We start from the raw sequence: 27,896 nt of genomic DNA on the forward strand, positions 1-27,896 counted from the left end.
AACCTTAGTCATCCAGGTGATGATAATCAGAGCTGAAGGAAACTGGAATTCTTTATTTGGCTCTCCTTTTGGTTCAGTTCAAGAACCAGTTGCCTTCCACTAAAACTCTTAGAGACAGAAGAAATTCCCTCACAGATGCCAAACGTGCACAATAAAAAACGCAGAAGTCCCATTTATAGAAGGCTGTATAGTGGTGGTCAAGTCATATTTACTAATGAATCCCAGTTAGAGATGAGTGGCAATAACAGAAAACTATTAAAACTGGACCAAACTATTTTTTTCACATTCACTAAGGAAACAGGTAGTGTCTACAGATATGGATCCATACGCGAGTCTCGCAAGTCAAGAAGCTGCTAACCACTGCAAACTGTTGAAAGGTAAGCAAAGGTTAAGATTAGGGTTAGTGTTAGGGTCAGGTTTAGGGTCCGTACCTGTAGTACCGATGCTACGGGTTCGTACCGCTCGCGTCTACCGGGAGTCACGTGACCAGATCTCGCATATCTGATTGGCAAATGGCAAGTGCCGTATCCGTAGTCCACAGGCTACGGGTACGGGTCCGTACCTCTAGCAACAACCAAGGAAAAAATGACATGTCAACTGAACTATTTCATTCTTTGTGGTGAACCTTCTAAAAATGGCCGCCATTGTCGCAGTTTCCTGCAGCTCTAGAGAGCTTTTAATCCTTTTTTAGTATGTAGTTTTGTTTTTTATGTACTCTGCTCTCATCCTTCTCCTTTTAAACAGATGCAGGGGAATCGTTTGCTATCTTGTCTCATTTTGACACTTTGTAAGGTGATATGTAAGAAGTGATGTCGTTAACCGTTTCTGTTGCCCCCATAACATCTGAAATATTCATCAGTTAGGCTTCAAACACATTTGATGTGTGTCAAAACATCCTCGCCCGCTGTTTCAGAGGCGAGCTGTCCATGATATGCAAATGTAAAACAAAGCAGCGCTGTGATCAGATTTAATAACATTTTACTAACGCTGAATGCCAAACAGTTAGCTTGCAGAGAGTGCATCAGCCAGATAAAAGCTGAAAGTTTCATTTTTTATTGTAATTTTATTAGCTATGCCGCTATAATGCAAAAAAAATGAAATTTGTGTCAAAATCCTCAGTTCAGGACTTTACAGACGCCCATTTACTGTGACACATTTTATTATATTACAGCTTCAAGTTTTCTTCCTTAAATCCGCAGAAAGTTTGCAATCCTTGGCACTTTTTGTCTGGCAGATTCTCTCAAACTCCATCAGATTGAATGAAAAGCAGCTGTCTAGTGGCATCTTCAGGTGCCTTCACAGATGTTTCATGGGTTTAAGCTTGGGCTTTAGCGGAGTCGCTCAGAGAGAATCAGAAACTTGTTCTGAAGTTGCTCCATTGTTGTCCTGGGTGAATGCTTTGGGTTATTGTCATGATAAAAAGTGATGATACTGCAGTGATGGTATTAAGTTATGGTGGCGTTTGTCTCATCAAACCAAAGAAAGTTTTTCTGGCTCTCATGTCTTTTATTCTAGTGTAGTTTTAATTAAGCCTCTCTGCCATAAAGGCTGACTGACTCATGTAGTTAATTCATAGCCTAATAATGTCAGCTTAATATCTGTTTAAAGAATAATAACACTCGGTAGCATTAGCCACCATAACCTGCTGGCCATATTAGACTAAATAATAGTACAGCAACAAAACCCCTAAGTGGACTGATGTAGTGAGCCTTATTTTTCATGAAGAAGGAATTTTTATCTTTCAAAACTGCACACTGACTTGGCTCTAGCCCAGCAAAATGCTTCCTTTAACTGCAGTACGCGACTAAAAGTCAGCCTATGTATTTTGGTCCAGATCTAATCACCTCCAGCCTGAAAGAGCAGCAACATAATAATTAAAGTACCATTTGAATTTTCAGCAAAAGCAATCTCCATTACAGATGAGGTCCTGTCAAACAAAATGAACTCCTCTTGAACTGTGGATGTAAATGGGAGCTGTGAATTCTGCGGACATAATTAGCACTCTTGCAGCGAGGCCACAGGCCAGAGACAAATGGAGGCGACCCCACTCGCAACTGTTCCTTTGGCTGTGTGACTCGCTCTGGCTGCAGAAGTGATACTCACAACAGGGCCACTAAACTCATTTTGGTCTGTTCTCTTTTTAATGAAACACTTGTCATTGTTGGGATCTTCTGAAATAGTAATGACATTATTTGATATTCTTGTATCAAGTCCCGTGTCTGGATTTAAGCCTCCACTTGTGTGGCATTTGACTGGTGTTGGATTTCAGAGGTTAATGTAGACTTTAGTGGGCCTGCAAGCAAGCGGTTTACCCTCTTGTAGCCACTCTAGATTGCATTTCTGGATCCAGTGAGTTAACCTAGTTTTTCTCTTTGCCAGTGCATATGTTCGATGCCGAACTGATGCCCATAGCTTTTAGGTCAAGAGACTACACAGACAAGCTGCCTTTTTTTGATTCTGTGTCTTGTGAGGTGATCCCTGTATGTCAGGGGTGTCAAACATGCACCCCACGGGCCAAAACTGGCCCACCAGTGTCCAGTCCGGCCCGTGGGACGACTCTGTAAGGTGTACAGATTACAGAGAAGACATTAACTGTGAATTGTAAATTTGTAAAACCATGATTTTAAAATAATTTCTAGACCTTGGCCAGTTGTTTTGATCATAAAGTAAGATATTATATTGCTCATTGTTCTTTTGAAATTTTGTGTCTTGTTTTTGTAATATTTTGTCTTGTTTTTGGGGTTTTTTGTTGTTGTTTCACTTTTGACATTTGTGTGATATTTTTGTCATTTTCTTTCACATTATTCTCATTTTATGTCTCATTTTTGTAGTCTTTTGTCTTGTTTTTGTTTTTGTGTCTGACTTTTGTCATTTTGATCTTAGAGTAAAATACTACATTATTCAGTTCCAGATGACTGAATGTTTTGGGCTTTTGTCGACACACTGATCTGTAAGTTGTAATGTATAAATGATAAACTGTAGCAGATAATATTGTTGAAACTGAACTTAATTTTCTACAGAAACTTCAGGTTGTTCATAGAGTTTTGTAAAAAATTCTAAAAAAAAAATCTTTAAATGTGCACTAAAGTCCAAAATTTGCACTAAAACAAAGAGAAACATTTGGTGTTGTCGTTATTCATAAGTTATTTTGCTCTGATTTAACTGGTCCAGACCACTTCGGATCAAATTGGGCTGAATGTGGCCCCTGAACTAAAATGACTCCCCAGCCATAAGCAATAGTTAGAATCAATCAAAAGTGGCCAAGAAAGTGCAGCAAGTTAACCACTGACAGAGTCATGGGTGACCAAGGCTCATTGACACACATGGGGACTAAAAGCTTCCCACAGAGGAGTTACTGTGGAACAAATTCCGAAAAATCTAGTGTTGATTGTCCTAGAAAGGTGACCTAAATACCTGCAGATGGGTCAGACAGCCCATGCTAATACCTCTTGACCCCTAAAAGTACCTACACGGCAAGATTGTCAGAACTGGACCACGAAACAATGAAAAAAAATGGCTTGGTCTGATGAATTGGGTTTTCTTTTACATCAGGTGCATCCTTTAACATGGGAAGTGTGATGCTCTGGACGATGTTCTGCTTGGAAACTTAGGCCTTGCCATTCATGTTCATGTTACTTTGACATATAGCAGCTAACTAAACATTGCTGCAGACCACGTACATGCCATCACAGCCATTGCATTCCTTGATTTCTGGGTCCTCATTCAGCAGGATAATGCTTCCTGCCACTCTGCGAAAATGATCCATGGAGGCTCCTACTCCCGAATTCTAGGACTTCGAGGATCTACTGCAAATGTCTTGGTACCTAAAACCAAAGGACACCTTCAGATGTCTCTGGAGTCCATGTTTGGCGCAATACAACATTAGGTAGGTGGCGTTAATGCTGGTATTTTAATATCACTTCAGTCTATGGGTGTGACAACGACACACCTCCATGTTGTTAATCAATGTGGTGTTTGTATAAGACTAAAAAAATCCTCTGAGCAAAATCATAATTTATAAATATACCATTTGATTCTGCATTTTTTTTAAATTAAATAAACATGTGGGTAAACGCATGCATCTGTAATGATGGTCTGAAATCTCATATTTTACACTCTTTTCTCAAATGACGCCTGCAGAAAGCATTTTTCTATGGACTATATGGTAAAAATGGATTGTTTACATAAGGATTTACCAGACAATTGCATACTTCCCTTATTAAATTTCAAAGGTGCAGATAAAAACAGGCTTTGTGAGGGCTTTCTGCAATTTGGGGAATCCCTTCACTGTGACTTAACATGCCAAATCAGTTTTTTCAGTTTTACCATTGGTACTTTGACAGTTGTGTAACAGATTGATCAGTGCTGACTGATAAGAATCTGGTGTTCAGTTATGTTGTAGTAAATGTTAGTGATTTGGATGGGAAATGTAGTGTTTCATTTAATTTTGTCTTCCATCCATGCTCTTTGTCTGGAGTCACATTAGTACAACATCAGTGATGATCACTGGCCTGAGCTCAAAAATGAAATAACTGTTCGTTTACACTGCAGAGATCTTACAAATAACGTATTCAGGGATGAGAATTTTCCGCAGATCCGCGGAATTCCGCAGATTTTATCATTGCCAGGGTCATTCTTGTGAATCGTCTAAATTCAAGGAGAAAATTTTTTTTGGGGGGGTGAGGTATGTTTATGGCCGGCGAGTCGTAATATCGAACGGCTGCTAATATCCACCGCACTGAATGCTAGCTGCCACTCAGTGAGAGCAGTCATGTACAGTACTGTAATCGAATCACCATGAAATGTAGAGTCCAGGGATGGGAATTTTCCGCGGATCCGCCGATTTCCACCGATTTCATTTCAGGTTTGAACACTTATTGTCGCTGATACTCCCGCAAGATGGTAACGACGTTAACGATAGCTTGTTAACGACGATTGTAAATGGCCCAGCGATTGGAAGTCTCTGCGCCGCCACACACATAACACCCCCCCCACACACACCCCCACCCCCACGTCAACAACTTTCCGCGGGAATCAGAACTTGCTGATCCCATCCCTGCGTATTTGATTTCATTCTGTGATGAATCTAGTGCAGAGTCCCACACTGACAGTGAAACACCCAAATATTGCATTCCGAACCAAAATGACTTGGTTAGGTTCAGGAAAATATCATACGGTTTAGATTAAAATATAACCCTTTCGCAGCATGTTTGACGCTTCTCCATTTTCCCACCCCGCCCTTACTAATATACGTTTGGCTGGCTGAAAAGAAGTGACAGTAAAGCAATAAATCCATGGCAAAGCTGCATCAAAGCAGAATATTTTCCTCCAAACATATCTGAGAATGCAGTTCAGCTGTATAAGCATGTAATTCTGGGCAGACAGAGAGTTGAGTGTTGATGACAGAGTGGTGCTTTTTTTTTTTTTCATTTTCCCATTCGGATTTTATCCTTTTATCAGTTTTGCTGGTGAAGTAAATTCAGGGTGTGAGCATCTGTGCTTCCTAGTATGAAGCAGCATGAGAACTAATGAAAATCCCCCCCCTTTTTTAAAAATAAAAGCAATTAAGATGTTAAAGCTCCCAACAAATTAATTAATTCCTGAATTCTGTCCATAGTGGCCGCAAGTTTTAAATGAAAGATTAATGAACACTTTTAGGTTGCTTTAGTAATGAAATATCTGTCTAATTAATTTTGTCTGGTGCCAGCAAAGATATCACAAGGGCTCATTTGAGATTTGGGACAGTCATGAAATTCAGATACTTAGATGTAATACCTCTTACTCTTAAGCAACACTTACTGTCCTTTAAACAGCTCCTAACTTCAATTAAAATTTCAATTCATCAACTTTGAAGCTTGTTTTTTTTAAACAAATTGAAAGATACTACAGCTCAATTTGACATATGTGCAAGAAAAGAGGGAACTCCAGTGGAATATAAAAACAAATCGGTGGGTTTTAAAGCTGCTTTTTAGATTTTATCCAACTCTGTGATGTGTGTTAAATGGATTTACAGACACGTAAAGCAAGTGCTTTACATCAAAAAAAGAAAACAAAAATAAAATATTAGGAATACAAGATGGATCAGGAAAGGACAAGCATAGCTAACAAATCAGAGAAACATCCAGGAGCTTGGCAATTAAAAGATCTAAATGCAAAAGCAAACTCTTAAAATGAATGGGAAGCCTTTAAAAAAAAAACTCTAAACTGGAGTAATTTGTTCTTGATATTTAACTTCAGTGAGACGAACTGCTACCATCAGGAACATCTAAAGCTTTGAGGATTTCTTTGGAAGGCCAGAAAATAGCACAGCATTAGTCAAGTCTTTGGGTGTCTTCTTTAGATAGGAAAGGTTGCCACACAGGTGACATTTCCGAGATGGTAAGATGTGTTTCTAGTGATAAGTCTTTCTAAAGAAAAAAAAAAAAGCAAGGGTTTCTGCAAATCTTCTAGCAAAATGCAGATGAAACGGGTCGTTTCCAGAGGTGTTGAAGTACTGATCAATTCTTAAAATATTATTCATCAAACAGACCCAACACCATATCAGAAACACAGGAAGTTAGAGAAATAATAAACACGCTCTGCTTAAAACATCCCCCACCTTATAAATAGTATCATAAGTGCAAGAAATAATAATATATACTGGACGATACACCTCCAATATGATACACCTTCACTACAATAAAAAAAAACAGTCAGGTCAAGGTCATACACCCCAAAAACCACATCTACATTACCAACAGGCTTAGTGTGCGCAATATGAATGAAATCCCTCAAGTAGTTTCTGAGCTATGATCCAGAAACCAAAAAATATTTGAAGTGCCTCACTATGACCTTGAAAAACGGGTCAAGGTCATACACCCCAAAAGGCACATCTATACTATGTAGAGATGGCCTGGGTGCAATATGAATGAAATCCCTCAAGTAGTTTCTGAGATATGCTCCGGAAACAAAATGCGGACGGACGGACGGACATACGGACGGACGTGCCCACGCCAATACCCCCCTCCGTGCCTACGGCCGGTGGGGGATAATAATACAAAAGGCATGAGAACAAACACTGGCCCCAAGAAAACATGAGAAATCAACAATTCATTATGTCAGAGGATGAATATCATGTATCCCCCAACCCTTAAAATGATCATCCAATAGATTCAAAGTCATGCTCAACCAATTTTCCAATGACACAGTACACGTGGTTTGTTTTAGAAAATGTTTGTCTCATGACTTTGTCAAATTTGACTATTAAGATTAAGTTCAGTATCAACTTTAGTCTGCATTTTATAAGATTGTGAATTCAGCAGTGTGCAATCAAGATGACACCACATTGTTTTTTTTCAGAACGAAACCAACTACTGCAACAAACTATGAAATTATCCCACCCAAATTAGTTTAGGTTTGTGGGCAGCTCAAGTTTTGTTTATTCAAATGCTGAACAGGTATTGTTATATGGAAGAACCAGAACTTTTGTGTAAATCTTTGTTTTATTCTTCTACTGATATTTCTGTCATGTTGGCACTATCCTCTTTGCTGCTGTAACTATGTGAAACTCCCTACTGTAGGAAAGGTTTGTTGTATAATAGAAGAAGAATGGGCACATAAAGTGGCCTTTGGTTGCCTCCATTTATGAAAACCTCAAAACCTGTGACATCCAGATATGAATGTGACTGAGGCAACAGCACTGCTTGTTAAGTGGGATAGAAATGTATAGAGGTGCATCATCTGCATGTAGACAAAGAAATTGTTTCTTAGCCCGCTGATGATATTTCCCAGTGGCTGCATGTACAGATTACAAAGTGTGGGGCCTAGAGACTACATACTCTCCTACAGTAAAAAAAAAAAAAAAAAAAAAAAAGACCTAAAACAGTTAAGAACAGACTCTGAGGTGTTAACATGCATCTGCAGCTGAGTCAGAAGAATGTTGGGATGAGTGAGGTTGATTGCAGCATTTAAGTCTAGAGGCATGAGAGCTGATATCTTTACTTTCTCCAGATTGATTCAAGGATCATTTACTACTTCTACTGTTGTGAAACTAGAAGTTGGATTGAAATTCCTCAGAGACACATGCTGTGTCCGAAATCGCATACTAACGTACTACATACTACATACTCAATGAGTATATACTGTATACTACGTACTATAAGTATGATTAGAACGCCGACCGTTCACACTGTAGTATACTACTACGTTTCCCATAATGCATTTCAAACCTCCGACGACCAAAAACGGAAGTACGGCTATCAAATATCTCGGCTGAATGCGGGCTTCAGGTCGATTTTACGCTAACAAACAGTCGCATAATTAATGTGGCAATTTCAAGCCGACACTCCTCATGCAGTTATTAGCCAGATTATGCGAATCATTTCAATTGTAGCTGCAGGCTACTGGAGGTAGCTGCTACTTGTTCTGTATGCAAAGCAAGCTGCTGCAACTAGCTGCTAGCATTCAGTAGCACATTGTGAGGTGTCTGACAAATTTAAAACGTTGGTCAGAAAACGCCTATTTCTCAAATCTGTGGGGTGATTAGGATGACTACTTAACCACATAAAATAAAATAAAAATCGCCCCGGTCCGGCCCCATATCCCGCGGAGGCTTGCATTTCGGTGGGTAGCTCGCAGAGCATTATAGGGCAGTTGAGTATAACTAGTGTGGTCACCGCGCATACTTAAAATTTTCCGGATATAGTATACATCCGGGTATTTCTCGCGTACTCAGTCTTTTCATACTATCCAATGTGAACGCACTACATACTTATTTTGACGTCACACTTAGTATGAGTAGTATGTTAGTATGCGATTTCGGACACAGCCACACTTTTAATGTGTTCGGATAACAACTGAGAATGCTGGTAATAAAAGGTAAAAATGTGAGATTTGCCTGAGGTTACTCAAGACCAGAAGGTTCAGTTTGGTATTCTTAACAAGTGCAGTTTAAAGAGCTGTGAGTACAGATTGATTTACAATTTCTCGGACGGCATCCTCGGGGCAACTAAATTGGGAATTGGGTCAAGTTTACAAATTAAATTAAAATCTTAACAGCTTCTCCACCCAAACATCACACCAAGCACCAATTGTTCTGCTCAGGATCATAACAGAAGAAGACGACAGTGGCTGGCTGATATGTCATATTTAAAGCTATACACTATTAATTACGTGATCCTGTCATTGGCCCCACTGAAGCTTCACTCGGCCCAAACAACAGGGTGCGCTTGTTTGCATGCCCTGTGATATCGCTCTAATAACAAGTGAGCCCTCCGTTTATGTGAGCAGCAGTCGCCTGGGATTCCTGTCATCAGGACAGGTCATGAATGCACCACACCCCTGCTGGGAAGGACATGACACCTCAACACACCACCCAACCCCCAACCTCAGCACCACCAATGCACCTGAACTCACCTTTGTGTTTGTCCTGCTGAGGTGCTGTCTGGAATGCAGCATCATGCAGAGAAATGCTTTTACTGAGGAGGATTAGGGAGAAGAACTGCTCTCGGGTTACAATTCAAAGTAAAGGAAGAGGAGTTGTATGTCCAGTCTGATAACTATGATTTTTGGCAATGTTTTTGACACTTCTGACTTTATTCCGGCAGCTTCTGACTTGTTACGTAAATGCTTTCCTATTTTCTCTGTGCTGTTGTGTTGTTTAATTTTTGCATTTAATTACTGAACTTACTCAACTGCAAACTCAGTTTTACAGCCTGAATTAGAGAGTTACATTCACCCTGCACTTCTGGAAGTGCTTGAGTTTCCATGAGACTGGCCTCACAGAGATGTTCGAGAAGAGGTTGTCAGTGTGGGTGAGATCCTTTGCGACCTGTTGATGGATCTACTTTTATCTGCTTTAATTAGAAGGGACTAGTTGTTGGAACAAAGAGTGTTTCACTTTGATTCGAGAGGTAGTTAAGTGAAGAATCTGCCTGGACTCGGTCACTGACGCCCTAGGGTGACTGGTCAAACACCCCCACAGTGTGCCAGGGTCCACATATCTCAGAGTGCATTTTAAAGTACTCCTTTCATGCAGAAACAATTTCCGCCTACATTTCTCGACCATCTTTGTAGAGGCAGTGAAAGAAACATCTGCACACCATGAAATCCCTTTTTCTTTGTCCTCTTTTCATAAAGTGAAAAACAAAACTATGCTACAGCCAACATCTGGCGAGGAAGGACATGGACCAAAATCTAACAGTTGTGACAACATCAACATGAATACATGGGAATGACAGCTGCTCTGCATCACCAGTTGTATCAGTGCTTAATATGAGTAACAGAGATCATTTTTTCAGTTGCTGGAGGGCTTTTGTTGCTCTACCTTTCTCTTTAAAATAACCTATTGGTGAGATTGTTGTCATGCTGAAACTTTCCTCTTCTGCTAAGGTTTTTGTACCCCTTGTCAGCCATCAATTGTGACATCTATAACTGTCATCTCCCCAACTGTTCCTTTTGCACTCCTTCAGCCCCATATCATGACATTCCTACCTTTGTGCTTCACTCTCGAAACAATGCATTCACTGTGGTTGTTGTGACCAGTTTAACTCCAGACATGTTGGACTCCATATGAGCCATATTCATCTGACTTTTTGTTTCATTTTCAGTAGCAAACTTTTATCTTGAAATTTTGGGCTAAAGTGCAACCACATTTTTTTTTCTTAAAGTGCATTTACAGAGTTATATAGTGAGTCATATTTCCATTATTAACACCTGGGCCACGTCTGAGGCACCTGGACATCTGTTTTTCAGAACTAGATTATTTAAATCGGAAACTGTCTGTAGTGTCATTTTCGAAAAACTGCAGTATAGTGGTACTATGATTCACGCTATACCTCTTGATTACTGTTGCAATTGCTTTTTTAAGTTGGTCATTGATTTTCTTTTTTTGTTTGTTTGTTTGTTTTATCTTTGGAAAGTCTCACAATAGCATTTTTCAGTACATCAGGCAATTACTTATCTTGTGGAGCCATGATGCAGACATGCAGACAAGCACAATCAATGGGTCCAAACCTGAGGAGGTTCTGCCAGTCACAGGCTTATTTATAATTATATTCATAAAGGTAGCCTACTTGGAAATCACAAGTGTATTCAGTTTGTTGCTTACAGCTTCTGTTTTGCTTCCTGTATTTTCAGTTCAGTGCAAGTATGTTTTTGATTGTTTGGAAGAGGCGACACTCTACATGTCAACTGAGAAATAATGTCATTGTCAAGAGGTGGTTCAGTTTTGAATCATTTCACAGCTAAGTGATACTGCACAGTGGGGTACTTACATCTGTTGAATCCTGTATAAAGCCCCACAAAGACTCAAATCAGGGCAAACACCCAAAGTAATGTCTAATGCTTTGATTATTACCAGAGGCATCGTGACCTCAGTAGCTGTGGAATGAAATTAGTAACTGAGTGTGAAGATCTTCGGTCATGAACTTGATAAAGAACCAAGCAATACTTCAGAAGTCTGCTGCAAAGATCTGACAGAAGCAGGGCCATCTCAGCTGTACTCCATTAGACAGTATAGTAGCAGTTTGACGTCAGCCACTCCAGGTTAAAGGCACATGAAAAGTGCCCAAACCATGATTTCATTTTGTCATTATGAGCTATTGGGGATAGATGAAAGAGGGAATTTCAATTATAACAACAAAGTGCGCAAAAAGAGATTTGAATACTTTTTGTAGAGACTGTAAATAAAAGTTTTATCCAAAGTGCTTTGCCATTTCTTGCAATTTACCCATTTAGACACACATTTCTGACAATTAGCAGCTAGCAGCTAATTAGACACAACATCTGGACATGAAGAGGAGAGAGTCGAACTGTCAGTCCTGCTGGACCACAGCTGGCTGTTGATTTTCTTGAGATACACTACCGTTAAAAAGTTTCGGGTCACCCAGACAATTTTGTATTTTCCATGAAAACTCACACTTTTACTCATGTGCTAACATATTTGCAACAAGGGTTTTCTAATCATCAACTAGCCTTTCGACACCATTAGCTAACACAATGTACCATTAGAACACAAGAGTGATGGTTGCTGGAAGTGGGCCTCTTTACTGCTATGTAGATATTCTATTAAAAATCAGCTGTTTCCAGCGAGATTAGTCATTTAGAACGTTAACAGCGTCTAAACTGTATTTCTGATCAATTTAATGCTATCTACATGAGAAAAAAAAATGCTTTTCTTAAAAAAATAAGGACATTTATAAGTGACCCCAAACTTTTGAATGGTGGTATATGTCTGGCAATGAGGGGCTGGCCTGACCATCAGCAGTTACTTAGACACAACAACATCTGGATACAAAGAGGCAATAGACGAACTGTCAACAATCCTGAATCATTGCTGGTTGTTGATTTTTCTGAGATATGACTGGAAGAAAGATGAAAAATATGCTAAATGTTTTTTTGTGTTGTTTGGGTGAACCAACACTTGGATAGCATAAGTTCAAATAAAATGTCTGTGAACCATTAGTCTATCAAATTATAGCGAGCGTGACTCAACACCACTGGATACGTTTGGCATCACATCTGAACGGACAAAACAATTTTTTGGTTCGAGTGAGTGCAGAAACTCTTCATTTCCACTCAGCACTTCTAATGTGACAGGTTGGACTTTGCCAGAGTCTGAGAGAGCCAGCTTGTGTTTACGTGCTGCCTGTCACTTTGTGTGCACTTCACACTGGAGCTCCTCTCTCGGTAAATGGACTCTTCCCATCCATCAGCGCAACAGCTCAACAGCTGGATGTGATTGAGCTTCTCTGCTGCTTCCACGAGTCCTCTGGAGACAAAAACACACACAAAGAACTCTCACTGTGATTCACACACAGTCCCGTCTTGCTCTCGCATCAAACTGAACCTCTGGAGAAAGACGCCAATAGGACTGGAATCATCCAGGCTTCCCTCAAACACCTCCCTTGTGTGCCTGACATTTCAGCCCCACCTCTGTCATCCCTGTAAACGTATAATTTCATTGATGGATTTTCATATTAACTTCACCCCGCTCCTTCCGGATGCTACTTAGCAGCTCAGCCATGCTTGTTTGCACATTAAACCCACTTAGCTTCCTGACCTCCTGACACACAGAAAAGTGTTTCGTCGGTGCCCTGGTGCTCGATGGATGCTTTGCTGTCGAGCAGGATGTGAGATTCAGCGCTACTGAACACTTCTTTTTGGCAGCAGTGGAAGGAAACATTAAACACAGGCTGATGGCTTTAAGACAAGGAAAGGAGGAGAGAGGGATAGAGAGAGAGATTCACAGATTCATCATTCTGCTGCTGGCCAGGAACACATCCAGACGCTGCTCGGTAACCAACCACAAGTCAATGAATCATCCTAATTCCTGACAGTTAATGTGTTATCTTTACAAACCTGCACATCTGAAGCCAAATTTGATCTAATTCCGAGAGAAAATCGCTAAGAGTAGCTGCCATGCTGCGAAGAAAGTTGTTTTAATTCTTCAGGCGGCAAATTCATGCCCCCTTCAATCCCTCATCTATCCGATTATGAATCATGAATAACTCATTGGAGGCGTCTAGACTCATCCCTGGTTACCTCACTCCGATGAGTCTGCTGTCCAAACGCATAGACCATCACCCCCTCTGTCATGCTCACTTGCATGCCAATCGATCTACCTCAGATTTGGCTGGTGTGCTGCTGGGTTCCCAAGGAAGTGTGGTGTTGAGTTTGTAGCTTTTTGGATGTTGGTTCTCTAAAGGGACTTTGGGTGCTGCCATTGGCTCCCCAATTCAGGCAACTTTATTTCCTGTAGCTGTCAGCATGTTAACATTTTCTTCACTACAAGAAACACAGCAATGACCTCAACGATGTACCAGCCTTGAAAATTTAATGTTTTGCAGAGGATTTGGATGATGTGATAAGGCAGCCGTGCAAGTTATTTTGGTTGAAGAATGGCCTGACTACATCTCAATGCCACTCTATTGTGAGTAAAAAACAAAAATGCTTTGTCTTTCTTCAAACTAACCCTTTAAGCTGCAGTCAATTCCAACCATTTTCAGTACAAAAAAATCGCTAATATTCTATTTGTAAATAAAAAATATGACGAGAAGTACAGGGAATATTGGACGCGCATCGCGAGGTGCATTTCCTTGAAAACGACCGATTCGTGGATTTTATACCGACTTCAGGACATGTTTTGTACAAAATAGTTTACTGGCTTGTGTCGTCTGGGTGTAAAAGGTTGGATTATGGCCGTTTTTTGTGGAAAATTTTCATCTGTGTGTAATAATGAACCCGGAAATGTGAGTCGCGCTGTGTACGTTGAAGCCGTGTATAGAGAACGGATGGATGGATATTCGTTTTTTGTTGGACAAATGTGTTTTTCTCACCTGCTGTGGTAATCACATCTGAAAGTGGTTTATACCGGCAGATTCATGAGACTCTAAGCTTTCCATCGGCGCATAGTGTTTGTATAATCGCGTTTGCAGCCTTCGGACATTCTTGAAATTCCTATGCAAATTAGTAAGTGTACCGCCGGGGGGACACTGAAGTTTAACGGGCTAATAATTGTGGTGCCAAGCCAAGAGGCAGTGACCCTGAAACAGTGGAGAAAAGATGGGGCTGTTTCATCTAAATGATCCAAATCTGGTGCAAAAGATGGCATTTTCTGCATGGAGGTGTTGTTGTTGCAGAAGAGGGGATTTTGAAAAGTGTAACATGTACACTCCTGTTCAACCGTTTGGGGTCACTTAGAAATGTCCTTATTTTTGAAAGAAAAGCATTTTTTAAATGAAGATAGCAATGAATTAATCAGAAATAAAGTCATTGTTAATGTTGTGAATGACTATTCTAGCTGGAAACAAGTGATTTTTAATGGAATATCTACATAGGGGTAAAGAGGCCCATTTCCAGCAACCATCACTCTTGTGTTTTAATGCTACTTTGTGTTAGCTAACGGTGTTGAAAGGCTAACTGATGATTCGAAAACCCTTGTGCAATTATGTTAGCACATGAATGAAAGTGTGAGTTTTCATGGAAAACATGAAATTGTCTGAGTGACCCCAAACTTTTGAACAGTAGTGTAGAAAGCAGAAGATTATGGCAGAAGTGGCAGACTAATACTCACTGTCTACATCCGCTGAGTCAGACGAGGCTCATTTTGTCTCTAGTTAGTCCTTAGTGTGACTGGTGAGGAGCTATCAGATGTTCAGGATACACAGAGTCTGAGGTTGCTGAGTGATTAAAACCTCAGCTGTAGAAGAATTTGGTTGTGGTGCAATAGCAGCAGAGATGTTGATAACAGCCAGTTCATTCCAATCTGCTGACACACAAAGTCAGAACATCTAGTCTAGCCTCCGTTTAACTCGATGCACTCTGTCATTCCAGCGTCATACTAGTTTGACAACACATGCACAGGATTTAGCAGAAACGCTGTAAAAATGATCAACACAACCAGACAAACTGAAAAATGTTGCAACTACAAAAAAAAAAAAAAAAGGAGCAAAAAACAAATATTGATACAACGGTAAGGTTTCCGAGAAACCCACAGCTGTCATGAACATGACGGGGGCATACTTGTTTGTTGCCACAGTGACTCATTACCCGACACTGGTGCCGGAAAATGAGTTTCATCAATGTATTATTCCAGGTTTTAAAGGCAGCGCTTCAGTGTTAACTTGTGCTTTCTCATTGCAACATTACTTCTAAATAGTGTGTTGGGAAATTGGTCATGGCTGTTTTTGTGCTTAAATTATTACTGAAACTACTCAAGATTTAATAACAATAAGAGTAACAATGCAAGTAATGCAGCCAATATGACTGGCATTTTGAGGGGTTCCTACTATTTTCATTCTCTACAGAGTGCACTAAAATCACAACATTCCATTTATTTAAAGGCTTTCTTTTTCCTTTTTAGAATGGAAAATCATTTATTCAGCTAATAATATTGCAGGTACGCCGCCAACTCCTGGACTGGAATCGTGCCCTTTTCTTTCTTCACATATTTGGTACAATGCAACATTTCAGAAATGTGTTTGCTCAACAGAAAGAGCTGCAGTCCTTGACTTTACGACCTAATGTCAAACTGTTTGCTCATTAAAATGGACATCAACAGTCAATTTGCACTGTGTTTCGAACGTCCCATCATCACTTCTATTATAAAACCCTACTGGCTGATGCCCAGTTTTTATGGAGGCTAAAGTTATTGCACAGCCGTGTGTAATAAATTGAATTAGTAGTTAATTAAAAGTTAATAAACTGGCAACCAACAGCATGAATCACTTTTGCATTTATGTAATCTTGCCAACAGGAGATCAGAAATCACTCATTTGTACCTCAAGTGGTCTGCAGGGCATTAACTGTTATTCGACAAGTACTTATTGATCAATTTGTTTAAATCTTCAAGTTGAAAAATTCCAGATTTTTAAAGGTTGCCAAATTTGGCACAATCAATGAGAAAGCTGCCTCATCCTGCTGCGGCTGAAATTAATGTAGCTTTGTCGTACTTAATTTCTGTTGCCTGGTAATGGAAGATTTGGCAGAGTAATAACTGAACATTTTTACAACCGATTCAACAGCATCAGTGTCTTTTATCCAAAGATTACCCCTAAAAATTTCAGGGAAGGTCAGACAGACACCGATCATCACATACCTCCATCGCGTTCCTTGGTAGAGCATCCATAAAAACCAGGCTTAAGCTACACAGACTACATATATTATTGGTTTTTGTTGTTATAAGGGATTTGTCGAGGCAAACGAAAATATAGTAAGTTATCTTTTATACCCTGGAGCCCAGCTTTGTATTAACTATTCTGTATTGAAAAATAATCACATTTGAAAGAAGAATGTTGAACCACCTTCCGAATGCAGCTCGGCAACATTATCATTCCTTTGGAGTGATGTTTGTGTCCACTTGATAAATGCCAAAGTTCAATATTCACTATGTTTTAGCTCCGTTTTTGGTCTCCACCAACTATTTTGCTGCCAAATGCTCTGCTATCTTCACCAGCTGTTCTGTGAAGTAGTTTGCAGGGCAGAGACTTCCCTAAGAAATGTCTGCGTTGTGCTGCTGTGAAGGAGTGAACAAAATCACTGGTTGTGGGAGAAAAATAATGAGCTAAAAGACACAAAAACATCCGCCCACTGTCATAGTTTTCCATGAGTTTGCTGTTATGATCCAATGAATTCTCACTGTCAGACTGGTCTGTCTCAGTTCACTTATGTTTTTGGAGTATATTTATATCTCTGTCTCACTCAATTAACCCCTAGGATAAACAGTTTGTTCTTTCCATAGTGTTTAAAAGTAGCTCTGTTTCTCCTCCTAACCAGAAATATGGGATTTGGGCATGCTCCTTGTCTTGTTTTGTGGACCTAAACTACATTAAAATGAGTGACCATTAGGTACTAACTATTTTATTTGGAAGACTGCACATGTCTGAAAACCAGCTTCTCACAACAAAACATATCCCACCAGGCACTGTGGATATACATGTGATGCAAACAACCAATCACAACGTCCCAGGGATGCTGCATTCAAGATCATTAGCACTGGTCGTTAATGTGCAACTAAATCATCAGTGAATGTTACACTCCTCTAACCCAGCCTTGCAAACAGAACTGACCGTAAAAAGGTAAGAGGCAATGTGTTGCAAAGCCCACAAAACACGCAAAACCCCCAATTGTGACTCATTTTCTAAATGCAGTGCTCCAAAGATTGCTCCAAACACCCAAATGTTACTTATGCCATGTAAAACTGTCTCTTACAAGCTGTTGGGAAATATGTAAAAGATGTATATCTATGACATAGCAAAAGGGAAATATATTGATTTATCAGATTCCAGATACACTATCTTTCAGGTTTCAGGTCACCCAGACAATTTCATGTCTGAAACTCACACTTTCATTCATGTGCTAACATAACTGCACAACGGTTTTCTAATCATCAATGAGCCTTTCAACACCATTAGCTAACACAATGTACCGTTAGAACACAGGAGTGATGGCAGCTGGAAATGCTCCTCTGTACCCCTATGGAGATATTCCATTGAAAATCAGCCGTTTCCAGTTAGAATAGTCATTTACCACATGGCCAATGTCTGCATTTCTGTATTAACTTAATGTTATCTTCATTGAAAAAAATGCTTTTCTTTCAAAAATAAGGACATTTCTAAGTGACCTCAAACTTTTGAACTGCATTGTACTTTGGCAATTAAAACATTGGAGTATTTCAGAGTCAAGCTTTTTCAACAAGCAAGCTCGAAAAACTTGTTCCTTCAAAATGGGTTCTTTGTATGATAAGTGAACCCTTAGTCTTACAAAGAACCCAAATTAAAAAAAAAAAAAAAAAAAAAAAAAAAGACAGTTCTTCAGAAGCAAATAGTACAAGAATAGAAGCAAAAAGCCCCTGTAGAAGAACCCTTTTGGAACTCTTCTTTCTAAAAGTGTCCCGTCCTGGCAAACACAACCAGCGAAAATGATGTCATCGTCTCCTTTCTGTCCCTCTGCAGGCTCCACAGAGAGGTCAGTATGATTTTGACGTCACCACTGGTCGCTTCGGAAAGTATCCCTCTTCTTTCATTCCACCTCACTTTGGGATCTCATTGGCCGCCTTCCTGTTTTCTTTATAAAGTTGATCTTTGTTTTTTCGCCCCCATAGGCCTCCATCTTTTACTAATGAGATCCTGCTGCTCGCGCCTTCGCTGAATGGGCAACCAGGGAATCGCAGTTATGTATCAAAATGCTGCGTCGACAGATGGTTTCCATCAGCTCCTAGTTGTTTTCCTGTTCAGGTGTGGCTCCCTCACCTCGGCCCTGGTGATGTACTAGCAGATAGAGGGGACGGGGAAGCAGGGACACAGGACGAGGTAATGCACTGAAGACTAGAAGCACCCTACAAGGCAGACATGATGTGACCTAGTAATAAGGCCATAATCATGTGGCTTTTGTGAAAGGTCTTTACACCTGCCCAGACTTTGGTATACAAAAATTAAACAGTATTTTTTTTAACCTCCCAAATATACATATAGCTGCTCTCATATTTTCACTCAAATATTAGCTCTTTCTTCATTGGTTGAGAAAATAGTCCTTGTCAAGATCACAAACCCTTAAAAACCTCAGAAAAATTAACCCTTTACGCTTCAGTGCATCGTAGGTGTACCACCGGCGGTACACCTACTAATTTGCATAGGAATTTCAAGAATGTCCGACGGCTGCAAACACGATTATACAAACACTATACGCCGATGGAAAGCTTAGATTCTCATGAATCCGCCGGTATAAACCACTTTCAGATGCGATTACCACAGCGGGTGAGAAAAACACATTTGTCCGACAAAAACAAATATTCATCCATCCGTTCTCTATACACGGCTTCAACGCACACAGCGCGACTCACATTTCCGGGTTTATTATTACACACACAAAAAAAGATTCCACAAAAAACGGCCATAATCCAACCTTTTACATCCAGATGACACAAGCCAGTAAACTGTTTTGTCCAAAACATGTCCTGAAGTCGGTATAAAATCCACGAATCGGTCGTTTTCAAGGAAATGCACCTCGCGATGTGCGTCCAATATTCCCCGTATTTTTCGTAATTTTTTTGATTTAAAAATAGAATATTAGCGATTTTTTGTACTGAAAACGGCTGGAATTGACTGAAGCTTAAAGGGTTAAACTAAACCTAAATCACAAAGCCACATTTGTATGGGAAAAATGAGTTGAAATTAAAAGGAATTGTCCTTTTTGGTACCTCTTTATGACAATCAGTCAGTATTGAGAGATTTTTCATATGTACAATACCATTCGAAAGTTTGGGGTCGTTAAGAAATGTCCTTATTTTTGAAAGAAAAGCAGTTTGTTTCACTGAAGATTTGTTGGGTGCCATTGGAGGTTTTCTTAGTATCTCCAACTGGGGAAAGACCCCAGTTTAAACCCATGATCTCTCAGGAGGAATGGGTGGATGACAACAATTCTATCTGAATTCTAGTTTTTCTAATGGTAAGATTAACATTTTCTTGTGTCTGCAGTCCAGCCTTATACTTTCATGTTTTTTTCTGACGCCACCATCAATATTATGATTTCTAGAAAAGAAATCCTTCTATTTCAGATACTCCAACTTTGCTCTCGACCAAAACTCTGAAGCACTAGCAATTCCAACTAAAGAGGCCCAGTAATGTAGCCTAGCCGCGCTAGACCCAAGCTCTGAAGACGCAACGGTCTAGGCACGCTTGACAGGGAGGGAGGCGGGCTAAAAGGTTGTCTATCAAATCACTCTGCAGCAATTGGGTAGGTATACAACCAATCAGCGCAACGAATAGGCTCCTAGAGCGCCGGAAATCAGAGGATGCGGTAGTTCGGTGAAGCCTTATTTATACAGTCAATGGGTGAAGCTCAAGTATATTACAGACATGTTAACAGAAAGATTATTCAGAGTCGGTGCTAATGGAGCTCAACGACTGTTGTCGTTTTTGTTGTCGATACTGGCAGAGAATTAAATTCGTTACCGTGGGTTGTCTAGTGCGGCGAGGCTACTAGTAATGTCTTTAAACAGCTGATCACTCTAGCTTTTAGCAAGTATTTCTCAACCAGAAGGAAATAGTGCATTTATTGGCAGTTATTCCCCGCCATGCATCAATATATGTTTAGTCAGCATTTCTGGCAACAGAACTAAGCCAAAGCAAACTATCCCATCCCCCAACTAAAATTTGAATGTACACTACCGTTCAAAAGTTTGGGGTCACTCAGACAATTTCATGTTTTCTATGAAAACTCACACTTTTATGCTAGCATAATTGCACAAGGGTTTTCTAATCACCAATTAGCCTTTCAACACTATTAGCTAACACAATGTAGCATTAGAACACAAGAGTGATGGTTGCTGGAAATGCGCCTGTGTACCCCTATGTAGATATTTCATTAAAAATCAGCCATTTCCAGCTAGAATAGTCATTCACCACATTAACAATGTCTTGACTGTATTTCTGATTAATTTATTGTTATCTTCATTGGAAAAAAAATGCTTTTCTTTCAAAAACAAGGACATTTATAAGTGACCCCAAACTTTTGAATGGTGATGTCTGGCAATGAGGGGCTGACCTGACCATCAGCAGTTACTTAGACACAACATCTGGATACAAAGAGGCAATAGACGAACTGTCAACAATCCTGAATCAAATACTAATACTGATCAAAAATAAAGACATTTCTTAGTGACCCCAATCTTTTGGACAGTAGTGTAAGTGTGCCAACAGTTTTGATACACATTACTGATACACAGATATTTTGTGGTGCATGTGTGAAGATCTCACTGGCTGATGCGGTGTTTTTTTTGATTGGCTAGTATAGGCAAACTAACACTCCAGTGCTTCCTTCCTGCAGCAAATGCTGCTTTTCAGCAAACCCTCAATCTTTCACTTCATCTATAATTGAACTAAACAGTGGCTTTCAGTGGCTTTTAAACAGCCAGCGGCTCTGCAACGTGTGTTATTGTGCAAACTCTGAGCGCATGAGCCGTTCTGGATCACTGGACGTTATTCTCTGGAGAAAGATCTCTCTACTGATGGAGACAAATGGGTCTGGCTGAATTCCCTAGCTGAGGAAACAGTGCGGGTGGCTCGTGCCCAGGGGAGTGGATGCCGCTAAGATGGAGGCGCTCCAGGGAGAGGAGATTTGCTGAATGAGCGGATGTGCCTTAGATTTGAAATTATCCTCTCTGTTACTGATACCTCTGTGGGGAATAACAGGAGCAGGGATATCATAATAGAGTCTGTGATCTGGCTCTGTGTTACTGATCAATTCAGGTCACAAGGACATTTTTGGTACCACATGAAGAAAAAATCCCAACTGTGAACTCCTGTTTTCACGTTGTCAAGGGCAACTGGGACCAGATCTTTCAGCAATGAGACAACCAAACATTACAGAATACATGCAGTATCCTGCTCAGAAACAGGTGGTCACCAAACAGTGCTGCTCTCCCATGAAACTCTTGCACATCATTATTGCTCTGCATAGCTTTCTCGTGATCCAGCTGCCTAAGTCATCTTTGTGGACTGGAAATGCCAGACAAGGGAGTAATTTACAGCTGATCTGTTGCACTCTTAGTGTGGAAAGACCTCACCTTATGCTACTATGCACAGTGCACATGTTGCACTTCAACTGATATCAGTACATTTGAAGAGAAACTGGTGATGGCTGGTTTATCACAGCATTGAAGTTAACAAGTTTTACAGTTTACAATATGTTTGACATTCAACTATATATAGAACCATGCAGTTCTATGAGTTGGATACTGCCGATGTCTTCTAGTTTATGTGAAGTTTGTGCTCTAGAGCCTGTATGGAGAATGTGTACCGGGTTTCCATGTTTTTGGGAGCATATATTGTGAACATTATTCTTCAGTTGAGTTGGTTCGAGCATGAAATCCATTTAACAATGCATTATTTGAGTCAATGCAGTTACAGTGCTTCCTATAGACTGAAACTGTAATTTGTAGGTCAGTTACTTGCCTCAAACATCAGTTATACTGAAATCAGATATTAGGGGATAACCAGTGCAAACATGACCTTTAAAGTTCATTAAATTTGTTTGGGATTTATAGTCTAATTTACCCAGTTTGTCAGTGAGTCATATGCTTGTAAGGTTTGTGTGGTTGCTGAGTCTCCTATGAGCCATAGCTGCTGATTGCTGGGATCTGCTTGTGTTTTATGGGGAGAAAATAGACGCTGTGATCAGAAAACAACTAACCACAATGTCTGAAGCAGAAGAAAAGTCATAAGGATTCCAGCTGTTATCGGCGCAATAGCAAATGTAAGATTTACACCAATGTTCTCAAATGTGTCATATAGGTCATTCCAGGAGGACATTTTACATCCCACCCATCAAATTTCAAATAATCCATTTAAATCTCCTTTTTTGGTATTATTTTTTTCCATTGATGTCCCTTGTAATTGTGGCAGCATTTTTTTAATCAACATAATATTTTAAATAGTAATTATGCATGGAACATGTGTCCCACAACAATGCTGTTAGCACAACCTTTTTAGCTGGTAGAAGAAGAAGAAAAGAGTGAATCACATGAAACGCTGGAATTGACATCATCAAACAGTATTCTAAAAGAATGGGTAGAGCAAATCTATGTTCTTTCTATTTTTCATATTTTCATAACATTGTCAGCCTTGATTGAAAGTCTCACTCTACCTCATGCAACCCTGTTGTGCATATTATCAGGAAAAGACAAATTATTTTGACTTTTGTCTTTACTTTTTTGCATCAGTAAGTTTGTCCTCTTGGTCAGCAGTAACAGCTAGCTAAATATCTAGCGTCTCCTCCTGAGTAAAAGCTAACATTAGCCTGGATTAGCAACCCTGTTGCTGTGATTAGAGTAGGGTTAACAAACAACAAATAAAACACAAGTAACACCCGTCCCATGTAGCTAAGTATATTTCTAATGAAATCGAAGGGATGGTAGTACTATGGGCGGGGTCCTGGGTACTTGACTAACATAACATGAATGAAGAGCTAACAAAACGTTATCAATTCACACTCAGTTAAAGAATAAATGACGGTGCCTCCAAGTGGTAATGAAATAATGAAACTGAGTTACTAATTTCTATCACTAAACTTTACTAAACTCAAATTACCTCTAATTCTAAGTAAAGTATGACACACACACACACAATACTTTATATTCAAAATCTCATTTAGTAAAAAGTAGAAAATACTAGAAATAATATGTAAAATAACATTCAATAAAGAGAATTTGTAATGACCCAACGAATGGTTTGAATACTCTGTTCAATGGTTATAAACACCACACACTCAGGCTGCACATAAACAAGAAATGTTCTTAAAATAAATTAAAAAAAAAAAAAAAAAGGAAAACCGTTGCAGGCCTGTGTCGATGCTCAGGAGCGGTGAGGCCCAAAACAATTGGCCGTTTCACTTGCTACGCAAGCAGAAAACAAAACAGTGCACTTTCAGTTCAGTACTCACAGTCACCGGGATGAGCGGGCGAAACAGGCAAACCAGCAATGAAAAGCGAGGGAAACGAGCGAGGTCACTGGCAGATTCCCAGCAGCGGCAACATCTCAGACGAGCAGGAACGATAGCAGGACTGTCACGACAGCTACCCACTTCTACCGGGTCCAAGGAGAGCTTCCTGGTCCTCAGTCTACTAAAATGACAGATTGTCTCCGTCATAAAACAAACAAAGCTGGTGGAAAACTAACAGCGGTGCTACAGTTAGCAACAAACGTAGTAGCATAGTCTGCTGCTACATGATAGCAGGAGCTAACATCGCTAGCAGGCTACCGAAGTTCGCACACTTTTCAATACACTCGTCATAAAACATACACAAGGGGGTTATTTACCTTCGACAGGTTACAGTAAGTCCAAATCCAGCGGATAAACTCTGCGTTCATCCAAAATGAACAATACTCCACCATAAGCGTTTCTCCCGACGTGTATACAGCTCCTCACTGTTTCTTCATCAACCGTGCCCGTGCTTCATACCTTACGGGGTTTCCGTTGCTCATCCCGCCCACATCTATTGTGATTCGCTGCCCAGGTCATGCCAACCAAAAACAATAACAGAACAGGAATGATTGACAAGAATTGAGAAAAACTAAACTAGATTGCGCGCAGACCACGCTATCCCAATGTGCGTTACAAACAAACTCCATCCATCTTAAAGGAACAACACAATAAACATGGAATGTATTAATGACAGCAAATGAAACAAAAATGACAATAAATGATCTCTACTGCTCTTAAATACATATCAACCATTTAAAATAAACATTTTAACACAGTTTAACTATTTATTCTTTTTATAGTTATATACACAACTTAGTCTAAAAGGGTTTTTAGGCTGGGCTACACACAGAATAGAAATGGTACGACTGATGAGTAAGCTGAGTCAATCACGCCTCTGATAGTATATTTCCTATTGCTAATAAATATGTAGCAGAAATTTGTAAAAGAGAAGCTTAATTTTTCAAAAATTTTGAGGTCTCCAATTCAGGAATGACCTATATAGACATTCAGTTTAATAGATTTGTCCAGCAAAAGCACTGAAATGCCCCTAAAAAGACAATCAACATCACAGGAAAGCCTCTAAGTTTCTGCCTCTGGCCCATATGTGGGTGTTAATTCATGTGTCAATATACTTGCCTGTTGGTATGTGTGCGTTTAATGTATACGAGTGCTTTCACATTCCTGTAATTAGTGTATATTTTTAACACAAACCGGGTTTCCCAACACCTGGCAGCCACTTGCAGGGCTCCGGTCTGACCTGTGTCTCAGGTGGCTCTGTGTGTTAGCGGCTGCTTTATGATAGCAGGCAGATCCATTTCTTTTTTTTTTCCTGCCCACTGCCCGTCGACAGCAGGCGACTGTCGGCTCTGAGCACAGCTGCAGCACAGCAGGCAGGGGGAGGCTACAGATGGGCAGAATACAAAACAGTGAAAAAAAGCTCACTTTGAATGGAGGAACTGGTCGAATAAACTCTGTGCGCACATAAATATAGAAATATGAGGAGGGAAATAGCTGCCAGAAGCTTCCCCGGGCCACTGATCAACATTTGCTGATTGGAAGCAGCCTTATTAAAGGATTGTTATGCTCAATTATAACTCTGACAGCAAGAAATCCACACCAGTCATCCAAATATCTTACTGTGGTACAACATTCGAATAAAGCGCCCCTCATTAAAGGCTTTATTGGCCATAACTAATGACTGTTAATTGTTAATAAAACATTTACAAAAGCTATATAGATCACATATAAGGCATTAATAGATCACCCTTGGCATTAAGAGCTTTCTCGAGCATGTGATGGTCCTCCTGCAGGATTCTTGTCTCTTTAAATCGTTAGGAGGAGAAAGCTATGGAGAATCTGAACTAAAATCTCTTTATTGATAACTTGTTGAACAGTAGAACTGCAAACCTGCTGGATTAAAGTGTCCACAAGTATGTAATTATTGATTACCAACATGAATAGCTGTGTGAATACAAAACAGAAATGATAATGGCCAGAGCAGAGGGGTTTTCACAACCTTCCAACCCAAATCTTATTATTAGCTCAATAAAGCCAATTCCACAAAGCGCAACTTATCAAAAAATCCTACCGTTTTGAATGCGTTTCTACTGAATTTAACCAAAACAGCAGGACTGAGAACATTACCTTCAATGCAGTTTTGTCCAATCGACAAATGTCAGATTTTTCAGGGTCAGGGGAAATTAGCTGAAAATGGATTAAAAAAAAGGGAGATTATTTAGATTGCATTAATGCATAAAGAGGGGGGTGATAAAAAAAATCAGCTCGGTGAAAATGTAGATTAGAGAACAGCCAGAATACAGAGGATGATGTCATCAGTAGACAGGATTTGTCCAACAAACTTTTACTCATTATCTGAGGAGACGTCACTAATGTAAATGGGACCTGTGGGTTAGGATCAACGGCTAAATATTTAAAGATATGTGTCATAAGCATAGATCCAATACATCTACATCTGCATCTAGCCCAGTACCAATTAGATGTAGTTGATCCTGGAGAGGACTCCATCTGGAGAATTTTATTGGGAGATCTAATCACTTAAATTGGCAATGATGGGGAAACCTGGACGTACATGACTGGGAAGAACCACATAGCTGATTACTTGAGTCTTAGGCTGCACAGTGGTTTGGTGGTCAGCACTTTTGCCTTGTAGCCAGAAGATACCCGGTTCTCGTGTCCTGGCTTTCCCAGGAACGTTCTGCATGGGGTTTGTATGTTCTCCCTGTGTATGCATGGGTTTTCTCCAGGTACTCCAACTTCCTCCCACAGACCAAAAATATGCTGAGGTTAACTGGTAACTCTAAATTGTCTGTAGGTGTGAATGTGATTGTGATTGTTTGTATATGCACCCCTGCGATAGCCTAGCCGCACTAGACCCAGGTCTGAAGACGTAAGGGTCTAGGAACTCTCGACAGGGAGGGAGGCGGGCTAGAAGGTTGTCTTTCAAATCACTCTGCAGCAATTGGGTAGGTATACAACCAATCAACGCAACGAATAGGCTGACATAGTTCCTAGAGCGCCGGAAATCAGAGGATGCGGGAGTTCTGTGAAGCCTTATTTATACAGTCAATGGGTGAAGCTCAAGTATATTACAGACATGTTAACAGAAATCTTTAAGGGCTGTGGCCAAAGGCGAGTCGAAAGATAACTGTTTATTGTGCGCAGCCATCTTCTTGTCTCTCCTTGTTTTTATGGTTGTTTCCGGTTGTTTCTGTCAGAATTGTCGCGCCTCTGTCGTCACTTAGTTACACCCGCCTTCTGACTCTACACTTCATGGTGATTCGTCGGCCAGTTTTAGGAGCGTCCAACCTCGAGGCTTATGGAGGGTAACTAGACCGACCCTGGTAGAGAATTGAATTAGTTGCCGTGGGTTGTACGGCAACAGTGTGTAGCTGCTGGTATGAAGGTCAGCAGTAGGTTTCTCCCTGTGAGTTGTTGGTTAGTTGCTGCCCCAACTAAAGAGATTAGGTGTCGTGGAATCTTGACCACGAGTGATGGGAAAATAGAGTGGACATACTGATTGGAGTTACATTGGAAGACGAAGCTCTATGTAGATTTTCCCTTCTATCTACAGTGCCTTGTGAAAGTATTCGGCCCCCTTGAACTTTTCAACTTTTCGCCACATTTCAGGCTTCAAACATAAAGATATAAAATTTTAATTTTTTGTCAAGAATCAACAACAATTGGGACACAATCGTGAAGTGGAATGAAATTTATTGGATATTTTATACTTTTTTAACAAATAAAAAACTGAAAAGTGGGGCGTGCGATATTATTCGGCCCCTTTACTTTCAGTGCAGCAAACTCACTCCAGAAGTTCAGTGAGGATCTCTGAATGATCCAATGTTGTCCTAAATGACTGATGATGATAAATAGAATCCACCTGTGTGTAACCAAGTCTCCGTATAAATGCACCTGCT

Source organism: Acanthochromis polyacanthus, chromosome 22, assembly GCF_021347895.1.
Source record: "Acanthochromis polyacanthus isolate Apoly-LR-REF ecotype Palm Island chromosome 22, KAUST_Apoly_ChrSc, whole genome shotgun sequence".
Classification (NCBI taxonomy): Eukaryota; Metazoa; Chordata; class Actinopteri; family Pomacentridae; genus Acanthochromis; species Acanthochromis polyacanthus.